Genomic DNA, 14930 nt, shown 5'->3' with positions numbered 1-14930 from the left:
TTTTGAAATTCTTGCAAGCTGGGCCAGGCGGTGGGAGGATGCAAGCACCCAAGATCACTGCAACTTGTTTTTGTTTAGCGTTGCACCTGGTTGAAGCCACAAGGCGGTTGGCAATAGTACTGTACTTATTGTAGGCAGACTACAGGAATCCTGACTACAGGGCTTACTTCTCTCCTGATTCAACCCCAAAATTTACATGTGTTGGTTTCCTCTCCCCTCCGCCCCGGAAGTGATCAGTTGTGACCTTTCTGAAGGTACTTACAGTCCATTTGAGCATTCAAGCAATTGGCCTCAATGCCCCCCCCACACACACTGCCCACAAATCATCCAGAGGGTGACAGCAACAGTTTTAATAACCAGGGACCACTCGAGAGTGTATTGCTTTGATACTGCATTAACTTCACTGGAATAAAGGACTGTCACTTATGCGTCACTGCAAAAGAGGTGCACATATATTCATATACTGTGCATCTGCTCTTTTATATGCATAGGTCCAGATTTAGACATACGGTAATTGCTATAATTGAAATAGACTGTATTTCACCCTAATGAAGAAGGCTGTGACCAGGTGGCCTCTCTGCCTTCCAGGTGCTCACCATTGATGGACAACCACAAAGGCCCCCTCCTGATATCCCCTCTTTGGGTCTGTTAACTTTACAGCCCTTCAAAACAGAGCAGTGTCCTTCAGCCTTCAGTCCCCAGATGTTGCTGGACCACTTCAGCTCCCAGCATCCTCCCAGCAAGTAGAGAGAGAGAGAGAGAGAGAAACATTTTTCAGGCTCTCTCACAGCACTAGAATTTATGGACAGCTGATTGAGGAAGGATAAAAGAAAAGAATTTTTCCACACAGCACATTGGTACACTATGGAACTTACTCCCATAGCAGGCAGCGATGGCCACCAACTTGGATGACTTTAAAAGAGGATTAGACATGGCTATCAAAGATTAATAACCATGATGACTGTAGCTCCGCCTCTGTGGCTGGAGGTGGTAATGCTTCTGAATAAAAGTTGCTGGAAACCTAAGCAGGGGAGATTGCTCTTGTGCTCAGGTCCTGCTTGCGGGTTTACAATTGGGACACCTGTTTGGCATGACATACGGGCCTTTGTTCTGATCCAGCAGCCAAGTTCTTCTGTTTTTAATTTTGCGGAAAGCTGATCTGGGTACTGTACATCCTCACCCCAGAAGTTACTTATTTGTTTATTTCATAACATTTATACACTGCTTGTTTGGTTTATGGTTTTTTTTTAATATAAAAAAGCCTCAGTCTGCTCTACAAAAGATAAAACAGAAAAATCAATAAAAGCATCACACCCATACAAAAGTTAAAATACTAAAACAGATGAAAATCACCTCAACATTCTAAGCATCTGGCTAGGCTTGTCTAAACAGGGATGTTTTTAGCTGGTGTGTACAGTGAAGGCACCTGCTTGATCTCAATAGGCAGGAAGTTCCAAAGTGCAGGTGCTGCCACACTAATTCACTGAGTTGTAACGGATGTGGAATGGGTATTATGTGGCAACCTTAGCAGTGTCAATTCTGCCAAAGCAGTTGAGGGCGCACGTGTTGGGGACATTCCAGATTCAGGTGAAAGAAGATGGTTTTCTCACTGTTAGATTCTATGCAACAGGTATGCAGCAACTTTTTTGTGGAACATTTGAAAAAGCCTGTTCTTGCTTTTTCTTACTAGATTAATTGGGTTGTATCCAGTGCTATTATCCTAGAAAAAGAGGTGCTGGAACTCTCAGTGAACACCTCACTTGGAAGGGCATGTTTTAAAAGTTTAACAATCCTTTACTACATCCTTTACTACATATTTTGAGACTTTAAAACTCTGCTGGGGTTCTCTCAACAAAGAGTATGGGCCTCAAACTTGGATCTTGGCATCCAGGAATTCTCATTTTCTCTCTTTTGCACCAGTAAATATTAACCAGTCAGTCCATATGCCAATGTTTGTCAAGTTCAATGTACTGATGGGCTTAACATACGAGGTAAATAGAACTAACTCTCTTCCCTGCTTTGCTGCCTGGGGGCAATTCTCACTCGCTGCAGGCGAGTAGCTATTTCAGAGCCTCAAAGAATCATGAACGTTCTGTACATATTTTTTTGTTGTTACACATCTCCCCTTCTCTTTTCACTTGGCTTTCAAGCTGCAGGTGAATTGTGTAAGTTTTTTGACCAGTAACTAGAGCTTTTAGAGTATCATTGAAACAAGAGTTGGGGTAAAAATACAAGTCAAAACCAAAACAGGAAACATAAATGGCCATGTCTGGGGGGATATTGCAACCCACTAGTTACCGTATTTTTCGCACCATAGGACGCACTTTTTCCCCTCCAAAAATGAAGGGGAAATGTGTGTGCGTCCTATGGTGCGAATGCAGGCTTTCGCTGAAGCCTGGAGAGTGAGAGGGGTCGGTGCGCACCGACCCCTCAGCTCTCCAGGCTTCGCACACCTCTCCGCAAGCAGCGGGAGCCCAGCGCTGGGCTCCCACTGCTTGCGGAGAGTTGCCTGCATGCCGAAGCCTGGGCGCGCTGAGCTCAGCGCGTCCAGGCTTCGCGGACCTCTCCGCAAGCAGCGGACCTCTCCGCAAGCAGCGGGAACGCTCCCGCTGCTGCTTGCGGAGAGGTGCCTGCATGCCGAAGCCTGGGCGCGCTGAGCTCAGCGCGTCCAGGCTTCGCGGACCTCTCCGCAACCAGCGGGAACGCTCCCGCTGCTTGCGGAGAGGTGCCTGCGTGCCGAAGCCTGGGCGCGCTGAGCTCAGCGCGTCCAGGCTTCGCGGACCTCTCCGCAAGCAGCGGGAACGCTCCCGCTGCTTGCGGAGAGGTGCCTGCGTGCCGAAGCCTGGGCGCGCTGAGCTCAGCGCGTCCAGGCTTCGCGGACCTCTCCGCAAGCAGCGGGAACGCTCCCGCTGCTTGCGGAGAGGTGCCTGCGTGCCGAAGCCTGGGCGCGCTGAGCTCAGCGCGTCCAGGCTTCGCGGACCTCTCCGCAACCAGCGGGAACGCTCCCGCTGCTTGCGGAGAGGTGCCTGCGTGCCGAAGCCTGGGCGCGCTGAGCTCAGCGCATCCAGGCTTCGCGGACCTCTCCGCAAGCAGCGGGAACGCTCCCGCTGCTGCTTGCGGAGAGGTGCCTGCGTGCCGAAGCCTGGGCGCGCTGAGCTCAGCGCGTCCAGGCTTCGCGCACCTCTCCGCAAGCAGCGGGAACGCTCCCGCTGCTTGCGGAGAGGTGCCTGCGTGCCGAAGCCTGGGCGTGCTGAGCTCAGCGCATCCAGGCTTCGCGGACCTCTCCGCAAGCAGCGGGAACGCTCCCGCTGCTGCTTGCGGAGAGGTGCCTGCATGCCGAAGCCTGGGCGCGCTGAGCTCAGCGCGTCCAGGCTTCGCGGACCTCTCCGCAAGCAGCGGGAACGCTCCCGCTGCTTGCGGAGAGGTGCCTGCATGCCGAAGCCTGGGCGCGCTGAGCTCAGCGCGTCCAGGCTTCGCGGACCTCTCCGCAAGCAGCGGGAGCGCTCCCGCTGCTTGCGGAGAGCTGCCTGTTTGGGGGCTGGGGTCGGGGGAAGCTCGAGCTTCCCCCGCCCCAGCCCCGCGCCTGGGGGGGGGAAATAATTTTTTCCCCTTTATTTCCCCCCCAAAAAACTGGGTGCGCCCTATGGTCCGGTGCGTCCTATGGTGCGAAAAATACGGTAAACACTAGTGTCACTTCTGAAAAAGGAAGAAAGGAAGGAAGGAAGGAAGGAAGGAAGGAAGGAAGGAAGGAAGGAAGGAAGGAAGGAAGGAAGGAAGGAAGAAAAGGTGTCATGACAGTGCAGTCAAACAGAATTGACTCAGAGGGTCAAAGGAGCAAAACCTAAGTTTGTCTTAACATGTTAGTGATGTGTAAGAGGTTCTGTCAGAAGCCTACCTTGATTTCTTGAATAATAAGAAAATTCTCTCTCCTTCACTTATGAGGTTCTGGCTATCCTCAAAAGTCCATATTGGGACTGAGAGAGCTGGATTGGAATTGATCATCTGAGGAGCATATTGTAGAATCATAGAATTGCAGAATTGGAAGGAGGACTCAAGGGTCATCTAGTGCAGCCCACTGCAATGCAGGAATCACAGCTAAATAATCCCTGACAGACGACTATCCAACCTATGTTTAAAGACTTCAGATGAAGAAGCTAAAAAAATGAATTTCAAAAGGGACTAATGTAAGGTTCTGCACTTAGGCAGGAAGAAGCAGCTGCACAAATATAAGATGGGTGACACCTGGCTTACTAGCAGTACATGTGAAAAGGATTTAAGGGTCTTGGTAGACCACAAGCTTAACATGAATCAACTCTATGATGCAGCAGCAAAAAGGTGCTGGTACTCACCATGAAGTTGTTACAGCAAGTGCCACACATTTAACCAGTGCTTTACATCTAGGAAAATGGTGCTGGTATTGCGGAGGATGTTGACAAGCTGGAGTATATGCAATGGAGGGCAACCAAGATGATCAGGGGGCTGGGAACCAAGCCTTACGAGGAACAGCTGAAGGAGCTGGGTATGTTTAGCATGGAGAAAAGAAGATCTGAAGGGTTGTCACATGGAAAACTGAGCAAGCTTGTTTTCTGATGCTCCAGAGGGTAGGACCTGAACCAAAGGATTAAAATCCTATGAAAGGAGATTCTGATTAAACATTACAAAGGAGTTTCTGACAGTAAGTGCTGTTGGACATTGGTGGCTCTCCTTCATTGGAGGTATCCAAACAGAGATTGGATGGTCATCTGTCAATGATTCTTTAGCTGTGATCCCTGCATTGCAAAGGTTGGACTAGATTATCCTTTGGATCTCTTCCAACTCTACAATTCTATGATTCTATGGTCAAACACACTGGGACCCTGCCAGAGAAGGGCAGGAAATAAATTTGATGATGATGAAGAAGAAGAACAATGGGATAAGTGAAGGCTATTGTGGAATGCTCCAAAGGTGTGGACAAAGAGTTTCTGCAGGATATAGAAGAGGACAGCAAACCAATGCAGGGATTTGAAATAGGATATTTATGATTATAGGTGGGAACAATTTTGGCAATGAACTATTTGATATTGCTATGACCAAGGAAGACTAGGAAGCAACAATGCAGCAGAAGGCAAGCAGAGTTCTAAAAGATGGAGAGGAGATGGGTTTTTGCAAAAGTGTGTAATTTATGTAAGAAGTTCACACACAATGCTCACAACAGGACCAAATGAGATGGAACAGACCTTGGCTTGAGTGCCATCGAGACCAAAATGGAGCATAATTTGCAGCTTGTCCTACCATAAGTCTGAAGCCCCGAAATGCATTTATCTGGGCCTTCTTTCGCATCTTTGCCCTGCGTGGTCCATCTGATGCTCAAGGTCTGGATTTAGCCATGACATGTCTAGCATGCTGACAGACTTGTTGAGGCATTTTGCTGCCAGCATGTTGCCTTGATGTTAAAACTATTTTCTCCTCAAAGCTGAGAGGATCCTGCTGACTGGGCTGGCTTTAAATAGGCACATAAGTATTGGAGTTATCATCTCCCACTGCCCTTTGAGAAGTCGCTGTTTCAGTCCTTGGAGCACTTTTGAAGCTGTGAGAAGGTACGGAGAAAGGTGGCCTTTCTTAACCTTTTCATGAGTGACTCCATCCTTTTCTCCTTCAACTCTTTTTCTCCAACCCAGATAGCAGTGAGAGGGAAACAGGGATGAGGTTGCCATTTAATTTTAATGATTTTATTACAGTTATGTTATTACAATTCATTGTCAAAACTATTATATATGAAACATTCTTGTTTCCTAAGAAGGAAAAGAATGAAATATAAAGGGGAAAGAAAAAAGGAAGTGTATAAGGAGGGGAAGAGATCAGGGGGGGTTTTCCAGCCAGAACTCGCCAGAATTGTTCCAGCATCTCTCAAGTGGGCAATACTGCCATTATAAGAGAACAAGGGAGGTGTTCATAGTGAGTTCCCGCACCTCTTTTTTCTTGAAAAATAGCACTGGAAGGGATAATAGAACAAACAACAAAAATTCTATAGTGTTGTGAATAAATTAAAGGGGGAAAATATATAATCATTTACACTGGCATTCCAGAAATGTAAGAATAAGGCCCAACACGGCTTAATAAATTTGCTTTCTTGATTATTATGTATTGCATTTTTATTATACAGTATTGTTATGGGGGGGTGGCAGACTCCCCATAGTCTCTACATTCAGTGGAGTGGCAGAATCTGAGCAAAATCATAAATTCCTGAATTTAGCAAGAGCTGGGAGTAACATCAGCAAACTTCTTCATGAAGCCAGCTTGGTAATGCCTTGCTGGGGGTGGGTCATTGAAGAAATGATGGCGCTGATAGCCAGCTGTCAGCCCTCAATGGAAGTCATCAACCAGGCAGAAGGCTCTGCCAGTCACAGAAGGAAGTTGCCAGGGTAACAAGGGAGGTGATGTCACCACAGGAAGGGAGGGTGTCTTTTTACAAGTGATGATCTGGGAGCAGGGGTTTCTGGGAAGAAGGAGCAGGAAGTGGGCAGAACTCTATGCAGGGACTGAAGGGCAGCAAACTAAAGGGCTGGGCTGGAGCAGGCCACTAACAGAGAGACGCGGGGATGGGGCTTATGGTGCCTCTAAATCCAGTGCTGCGCTGCTTGGAAGGACAGCCCCTCTTGGGATCTCTCTCTCTCTCTCTCTCTCTCTCTCTCTCTCTCTCTCTCTCTCTCTCTCTCTCTCTCTCTCTCTCTCTCTCTCTTCTCTCAGGAATAAACCATATTTCTAAGACACTGCAGTCTCCGTTGTGCCTGATTTTTCCCAAGTAAATTCAAACCCTGGTTAATTTCCAAGAACCTTGAAATCTCTTGCTGCCACTCAGTAGAGGTTGGGGTGACCGGTAACAATATGTAAGTTTTATAATTAGGACAGGTTTGCCAGGTTTTCCTTAACTGATCAGATATGGCAAGAGGGTCTTTATGTTTCTACTTTGGGGCAATACACTGTTTTGCTGTTGTTAGCGGTGTAGTAGTCAGCTGGAAATAAGTACTAATTACTTTAGAGTGAAGCATCAACAGGAGAGTTATTTTAAGGTTTCTTGGGAGACATTGTCATTTAATTTGAAAAAGCATGTGGCAGGGGGGAAATGGCTGCCTTCGCTAATTACAAGTGCATCAGAAAACCAATTCCTCTTTAGCATCATATCTTTTGTCAGAAGGGGAAAGTCTAAAAACATCTGAAGTTGCTTTATACCGAGTGAGACCAATGAACTCAGTCCTGTATGGGCGGACTGGCAGCAACTCACCAGGAATGCAGACATGAATCTTTCCCCTGGCCTACCTGGAGATGCCACTGGGGATTAAGCTTGAGACCTTCTGCATGTAAAGCAGATGCTTTACTACTAAGCTACCACCTGTCCCCTAAAAATAAAGTAAGATGCTAGTCCTCATGGTTCTGAATAAAAGGCTGAATTAAATAAGAACACAGGTCCATCAGGAGTGCTGTTGTCTGCACTCACTGGCCACAGCTCTCCAGGGTTTCGGACAGCCCTAGCTGGAAATGTTAATAATAATAATAATAATAATAATAATAATAATAATAATAAATTTATTTATACCCTGTCCACCTGGCTGGATTTCCCCAGCCACTCTGGGCGGCTCCCAACAGAATATTTAAAATACAATACAATGTTGGGGATTGAACCCAGGACCTGCTCTACTCCTGAGTTACTGTGGTCACACAGATTGAATCTCAGGTGCTCCTTTTTGCATGTGGCGCAATGTGGATTTATATGGCTTGTGCCATTCTTTGAATCCATACAATGCTTGCATCCAATTTGTGCTCAGTTTATTTGTCAGAGGAGGAAACCAGCAAGCCCTCAAGAAGCTGCGTGAATCTCCTTCCTCAGCATGTCATGGGCTTCGCTGGCAACCTGAGCTATAGATGAAGAAATTATATGATCTCATCCAAAGGGATTTATAGAGCAGCATGAGCAATTTAACCTACGTCCTGGCTCCCAGTAGGCTTTCAGAAACTGTGGAGTGGGGAGCATGTTGACACAGTGTGAGAGACACAACCTGTTTATATCCTGATCTGGTTCAGACAAATTGATTTGACTGTCCTGGAGTAAGCATGGGTTAAAAAAGAGAAAATAGCCACACATTTATCAGAGCAGTTCCACAAGCAGGGCTACTGGAGTAATTGTATTTGGTTCAAATTTAAAGATCCGCCTACCTAATTTGCAATATGTGAGCCAGTGTGATGTAGTGGTTAAAGTGGCAGATTAGGGCCTAGGACCCAGGTTTGAATCCCCACTTGGCCAATGAAGCTCATTTGAGTGACCCCGGGCCAGTCTCTCAGCCTAACCTACCTCACAGGGTTGTTGTGGGGATTAAATAAGGAGGGGGGAGAACCATGTATGCCGCTTTGAGATCCTTGGAAAAGAATGTGGGACAGAAATACAACAAATAAACACAGTTATTGATCAGCATCCACAGTTAAATTTTGCAACACACTTCTCTGGCCAAATATTGTGTACAAAAATGCATATAATAGGGTAAAGTGTGCATAAATGTGTGGAGAGTAGTCGTGGATATAGCACACCCAAGTGCATTTTATTGTAATGTGTGTGGATTCAAATGAAGGTACAAATAAATAAATGTACAAATATACATATAAATAAATGAATGTTAAATAAATAAATAGCTATTTTTAATAGCTAGCTAGCTGTGTGTGCACATAAAAATTTATGTTTTGGGGAAAATCCAAACTTGGCAGCAGGGCGGTTGGGAAAATGAGAAAGCGAGAAAAACAAAAACTGACATCCTCATGCGTAAGTTTCCTTCCTTTTAATTTTTCTTGAAGAGCTCCAGAGCCTTCAAAACCCACCTTTCAATTGCTCCCTCACACACTGATGTCTGCTCATTTGGGCTCACCTCATTTACCTCACAGAATTGCCTTAGTGAAACTCAGGTTTCCCACCTTAAAAAATATATATTAAGAAAATAGCTTTAAAGCTTTTAAGAACTACATCGCCAATCACTATCTGCTCATAGGATCCCATTTCGTTTCCCTCACAGAATTGCTCTTGCTACATGTTCCTGAGGATCTGGGTTCAGTTTCTCACCATTTTTTGTTTTTAAAAGAGCATCAGGGTGTTCAACAATTGCAGGCAAAATGTGAACATGCATACCGGTAATTTCCCCCTCCAGTAGAGAGAGGAATTTCTGGTATTTAAGTAACTGTTAAACACAGAGAGAAGCTCTGATAGGCAAACAATACAGCTGGTCACCAACAGGGACTGTCCCTCTTTGGGACACAAAACTGCAGCCCTCTCCCCTCATCCATAAGGACCTAATTCTTGCTCTCAGCTGAAGCTGGAGTTCCCTAGGCCCCATCATCCATTCCTTCACACAGCTCTCTGATTCCTTAAGCCATGGACTTAAAGAGACACTGGGTAATTTGCTTTTCTGGAAAGGTGCCATTCACTGCCAAGCAACCGCCTTTTCTAACTCATGTCCTCATTTTCTAGGGTAACAAAGGGCCTACAGGTTATATAACTGTAACTATCAGGATTATCAAGTCAGCTTTGTATACTTGGATTTTTTTTTTTATGTTGACTTTCTCCAGTTTCACCTTCTTAGAAACGGAGGTGAGGCCTGGCTTGGCCTGGCCTAGTCTGACCGATGAGGGATTCCCTTAGTCCTCTCACAAAGCACCAGCATGCTGACTCTGCACAAACAACTTGCTGCCTTATTTATTGGCACTTATGGACTACTTGTCTTCCTACAGATATAAAAATGTAAGGCTGCCAACATGCAGCCCCCATTGGAGGAGTTGTAGTGCCACATCACAATTCTGGATTTGCGTGAAGTTGGTGGGCAGGGGAGCAAAAGAGGAGGCAAGTTTTTAAATGGTGGTTTTAAACAACAGCATGGGTTTAAATAAAGCTGTTTAATGTGGTATCATAGTGCTTTAAATATATGGCGTGAATGTGATCTTAAGTCAGAGTCACTTTCAAGATGATCAGTGGCCTGGAAACCAAACATTATGAGGAACAGTTGAGGGAGTTGGGTTGTTTAGAGGAGATAGGACAGTCATTTTCAAATATCTAAGCTAAAGGGCTTTCACATGGAAGATGGAACAAGCTTGTTTTCTCCTGCTCCAAAGGCCAGAACCCGAACCAATGGTTTCAAGTTACAAGAAAGGAGATTCTGAATAAACATCAGGAAGAACTTCCTGGTAGTTGGAGCTGTTCAAGAGTGGAATGGTCTCCCTTGGGAGGTTGTGGACTCTCCTTCCTTGGAGATTTTTAAGCAGAGGTTGGGTGGCCACCTATCACAGAAGCTTTAGTGGAGATTCCTGCATTGCAGGGGGTTGGACTAGATGACCCTGAGAGTGCCTTCCAACTCTACAATTCCATGATTCTATGAAATGCAAAGGGAACAAAATTTATCCCTATCCCTATCTGGCAGGAGGAAAGACAGCAAAACAAAAATGTTATGTTGTTTATTCAGATAAGCCAAACTATCCCAGGCTTTATTTTCTCACCTCGGGGTAACCTGGCTGTCCGTAATATCATGCCCATGTGATTTTACCACACACCAGGTCCAGAAGGTGTGATAAAATGGTTTGCCTCTCTGGCAGCTCTTAATTTTACAATCCACTCTCATTTTCAACCCAAACGCTTCCATCGCCACTAGCCACAGTGTTGATGGCAGAGATTGTGTCTGCAAGTCAAGAAAAATGGATGGGTCCCAAGTGACACCCTCTGCTTCTCCTCTTAACTAACGAGCTGCGATTGAGTCCCCAAACAATTTGTTCCGACAGGTCTTTTGCTCCTGACCAGTGTCTATAATAGATGTGTGCGAGATTGGCTTGAGCAGAGCAGGGAGAAGATATTATTCACATCCCTCATTTCCTCATGAAAAGGGTGCTGGGCAAATCGTACATGATGTTTTGTCAGAGATCTGGATTGGAGGAGCTGCCATGAATCAGGCCTCTGACCTGGTGATCGTAGTGTATGCTTGTAGACATCTGCCAAGCTGTCACCAGCATCACACTGTCTCCTGGCCCTGATTTCAGTAGAAAGACATATGCAGATGGCTCTGTCATGTCACCATGGCTACTGAAGTGTAGGTGGGTTCAGGCATAACCTAAAGACCAGATTTCAGCTCAAAGGGATTTATTGTAGCAACAGGAACAAGACTGACAGGGCCCAGTATATATATCTTAAGACGGCTCAGGCGAAACACAAACTCCACCTGTGATAGGTTGCCTTAATGCTGCAATTAGGGAATCACAACACTGGCCTATCTCAGCAGGGATTGGTTGCCTGCCAGCTATTAACAATGTTATTGGAGGGTTTTAGACTCCTCTCTGTCTTTTGTTATGCAGATAGTTCCTGAGCTCCTAGGCCTGTATTGCATGGATACAGCCTAGCTTTGGTCTACAGTGCCTGGATACCTAACAGCTTCTTAACTGCCCACCTTCCCTGTAGGCCCCAGTAAACAAAATATGACCCCTCACTCAGTCTTCACTATGCAATCATTTAATATGTAGAGTTGGAAAAGGTTCAGAAAGGGCGAGCAAAATGATCAGGGAGATGGAGTGCCTCTCTGATGAGGAAACGTTGCAGCGCTGGGGGCTTTTTAGAGGAAAGACGTTAGAGGTGGCATGAGAGAACTTTATAAAATTATGCATGGCATGGAGAAAGTGCAGAGATAAAATTCTTCCTCTGGAAACTGGAAGATTCAGGACAGATAAAAGGAAGAAATTCTACATGCAATGGTACACTCCCACAGGAGGCAGTGATGGCCACGAACTTGGATGGCTCTAGATAAATTCATGGAGAATAATTTTATCAGTCTTTATTAGCCAGAATGACTTGTACCTCCACTGTTGGAGGCAGCATGTCTCTGAATGCTGAGTGCTGGGAATCACAAGGGGGAAGAATGCTGTTGTGTTCAGGTCCTGCATGCAGGCTACTCGCGGGTCTCTGATATTGCTGACACACACAATGTCCCTTTATGGATATGCCACCACGATGCATGAAAATAAAAAGAGCCAGAGGCCGAGCTATCCCAGCATCTTGTTCTCACAATAGCCAACCTCTGGGAAACCTGCAAGAGAACCTGAGATGCAATAGCAACTCTCCCCTCTTATGCTTCCCAGTTATTGATATTCAGAAGCAAAGGAGGGAGAAATCAAAATAGCTGTGTTGGATTAGGTATGTGCCATTTAGTCCAGCATCCACTTCTCACAGGGGCCAACAAGGTGCCTCAATGGAAGAAAGTGTGCAAGCAGGACCCAAGCACAACAGCACTCTCCCCTCCTGTAGCTTCCAGCAACTGGTATACAGAAACATTGCTGCCTCTAACATTTGAACATGCCCATTATGGGTAGTAGCAGCAATGCTCCTTCCATGGCTGTGTGTACAGTGGACACTCGGGTTGCAGACGTGATCTGTGCAGGATGCACGCTCGCAACCCGCAGCTGTGCGTCTGCGCATGCGCGGGTTGCAATTCAGTGCTTCTGCGCATGTGCGACCGCTGAAACGAGGGAACCTATTCTGGTACTTCCAGGTTTCGGCAGTCCATAACCTGAAAAAACGCAACCTGAAGCGTCTGTAACCCGAGGTATGACTGTATTCCTTGTACACCGTTTTGAAATCTGAAGAGTGCCAACCTGACTGTTTGACAAGAGTGATTTTTCTACCACTTCTTAAAGCCAGTTCTCAGTAGCTGCCTGTCTGTAGGTATCTCCTACTTCAGCTAACTTTCTGACTTTTCGAGTTCTCGGATGAAGCTGCTCTTGTCACGATTTGTGATTTTTCTGCTCCTGTCTCGTTGCCTCACTGTTTTGGCATTTCTTCAGCCTCGTTCATTAATTTCTCCAGGCTGGCGTTGTTGACACAAACTAGCCCCCAATCTAGCATCTTTGCCATAGACATGAATTGCTGTGATGACCCCAGCGCTCTCTGGGAAGGTCACATCTATGACTCTCCTCCCAGAGGGGAAACTTGTTAAATTTCTGCCAATGACTTCATCTTGCCTTTAGAAAATGGCAGGTCAGGAGATGGAATTGCGTCTTAAGAGCCACTGATAAACCTTCAGTCACTCTGTTGTGTCTTAAGTTCAAACACCCTTAGGGCACATGCCCTGAAACCACTTCATGTGGATCAGTTACTTCTTAATATCACTTAGCCACCCTGTTATGTTCCTGGGTACTTCTGCCGATGAACTCTTTAGCCCAGCTGAAAGTTTTGCTTTCTTGCCATTTGCTGAAAGTGGAATGAAAATCCCACTACTTCATTATCCAGGACTGATGATCTAGTTCTGAACTTTTAAGAAATCAACCCTTTAGTTTGGCAGCACCCATGGTTTGCAACTCCCTGCCTATTAACATCAGGCATGCACCTTTGCTGTGCATTTTTCTGCACCTGCTAAAAACATATTTGTTCTAACAATCCTGTCCAGACATGTAGAAGCTGATGTGTTTAAATCTAGTTTTAACTTAAACTGTTGGTTTTAATAGTATTTTGATTTTTTTAACATTCATGTTTTCAATTTTTTATGATCATTTTAATGTTTCAGTTACAGATAGGTAGCCATGTTGGTCTGCCATAGTCAAAACAAAAAAAATTCCTTCCAGTAGCACCTTAAAGACCAACTAAGTTAGTTCTTGGTATGAGCTTTTGTGTGCATGCACACTCCTTCAGATACAGATGTGTATCTTCAGATGTGTATCTGAAGAAGTGTGCATGCACACGAAAGCTCATACCAAGAACTAACTTAGTTGGTCTTTAAGGTGCTACTGGAAGGAATTTTTTTTTCATTTTAATGTTTGTTTGCAAACCACATAGAGGATCTACCTACAATCAAGTGGCACATATTTTGGAAGGGCTCAGAGGTTGAGCACGTGCTTTGCATGGAGAATTCCCAATGCAATTTTCCAGGTAAGGTTGGGAGTGTCCCCTGCCTGAAACCCTGGAGATGGTTTGGAGAGTCAGTGTAGACAATACTGGGGTAGATGGACCAATGTTTTGACTCGATATGAGGCATCACTTCCTATGTTTTTATTTCAATCAGCTCCTTATTCAGAACCATGAGGATTAGGACCTTAATTCTAGGGAAGGGCTGTACCTCAAGGACAGAACCATGTTCAATCTCCAGGTACAGCTGTTGGTAAAATAGAGCCAGAGGAATCAGTTCTCTGAATCCAAGTCTAAAGCACCTTCATATGCACACAGGTGCTGCGCAGGAAATAAACCAGAGCACTCTCCAAGGCTGGGCTGTTCTTTCTGGGAAACCACATTTCTCCCCTGAGCTCAAAATGCAAGACAGAGCCATGGGCAAATTGAGGGTATGGTCTTGCTTATAAGAGTGTTGTGGGTTCCTAATGAACTGTGAGAGTCTTTCTCCATGCACAGCTCTGCCCCCACCTTCTCGGCTATCTGCTTGCCACACCAAGCCGCAATGAAATCTAGAAACTAATTTTATGCCTAGAGATAAACAAACAGAACATCTAACCATGCTGGCATACAGACCATCAAGTTTAGTACACAAATGCTGCTTTTTATGTGTGCTCCATTAATAATAAAGTCGGCATTATCGCAATATTTTGCATTTACTCTTGTATAGATTTATTTCCCATCTGCTCCTCTCCAGAAATGAGTTTATTTTACATGAGCATGATAATGCCAGGGAAGGTTTGTTTTATGTATATTATTTCAGAACCCCAAAACATAGAACCAAGTACAGTGATAGCAAATGCCGTTTGTTCTTCGTTAAGTCCTACCTACTAAAAAAATAAAAATCGAAATCTCATTCCATCTGTGTCTTCCCCAAAATGTTATTGTTGAATCCAACTAAGTTCTAGTTAGAGTAGACCCAGTGAAATTAATTACAGTGGAATCCAACTCCCTTCGGCCCCAGCCAACATAGCCAACAATCCAGGTTGATGGAAGTTGTTGG

General features: G+C 45.3%; 1 protein-coding gene across 3 annotated transcripts in view; it reads right to left on the bottom strand.

The window, feature by feature from the left end:
• Positions 1-14930, bottom strand: part of FIBCD1 (fibrinogen C domain containing 1) — a 69745-nt gene that overhangs the window by 10958 nt on the left and 43857 nt on the right. The gene's annotated exons all lie outside the window — the stretch shown is intronic.

This window comes from Podarcis melisellensis (genome assembly GCF_964234715.1).
Source record: "Podarcis melisellensis genome assembly, chromosome: Z".
Classification (NCBI taxonomy): Eukaryota; Metazoa; Chordata; class Lepidosauria; order Squamata; family Lacertidae; genus Podarcis; species Podarcis melisellensis.
This window is presented reverse-complemented; position numbering and strand designations above follow the sequence as displayed.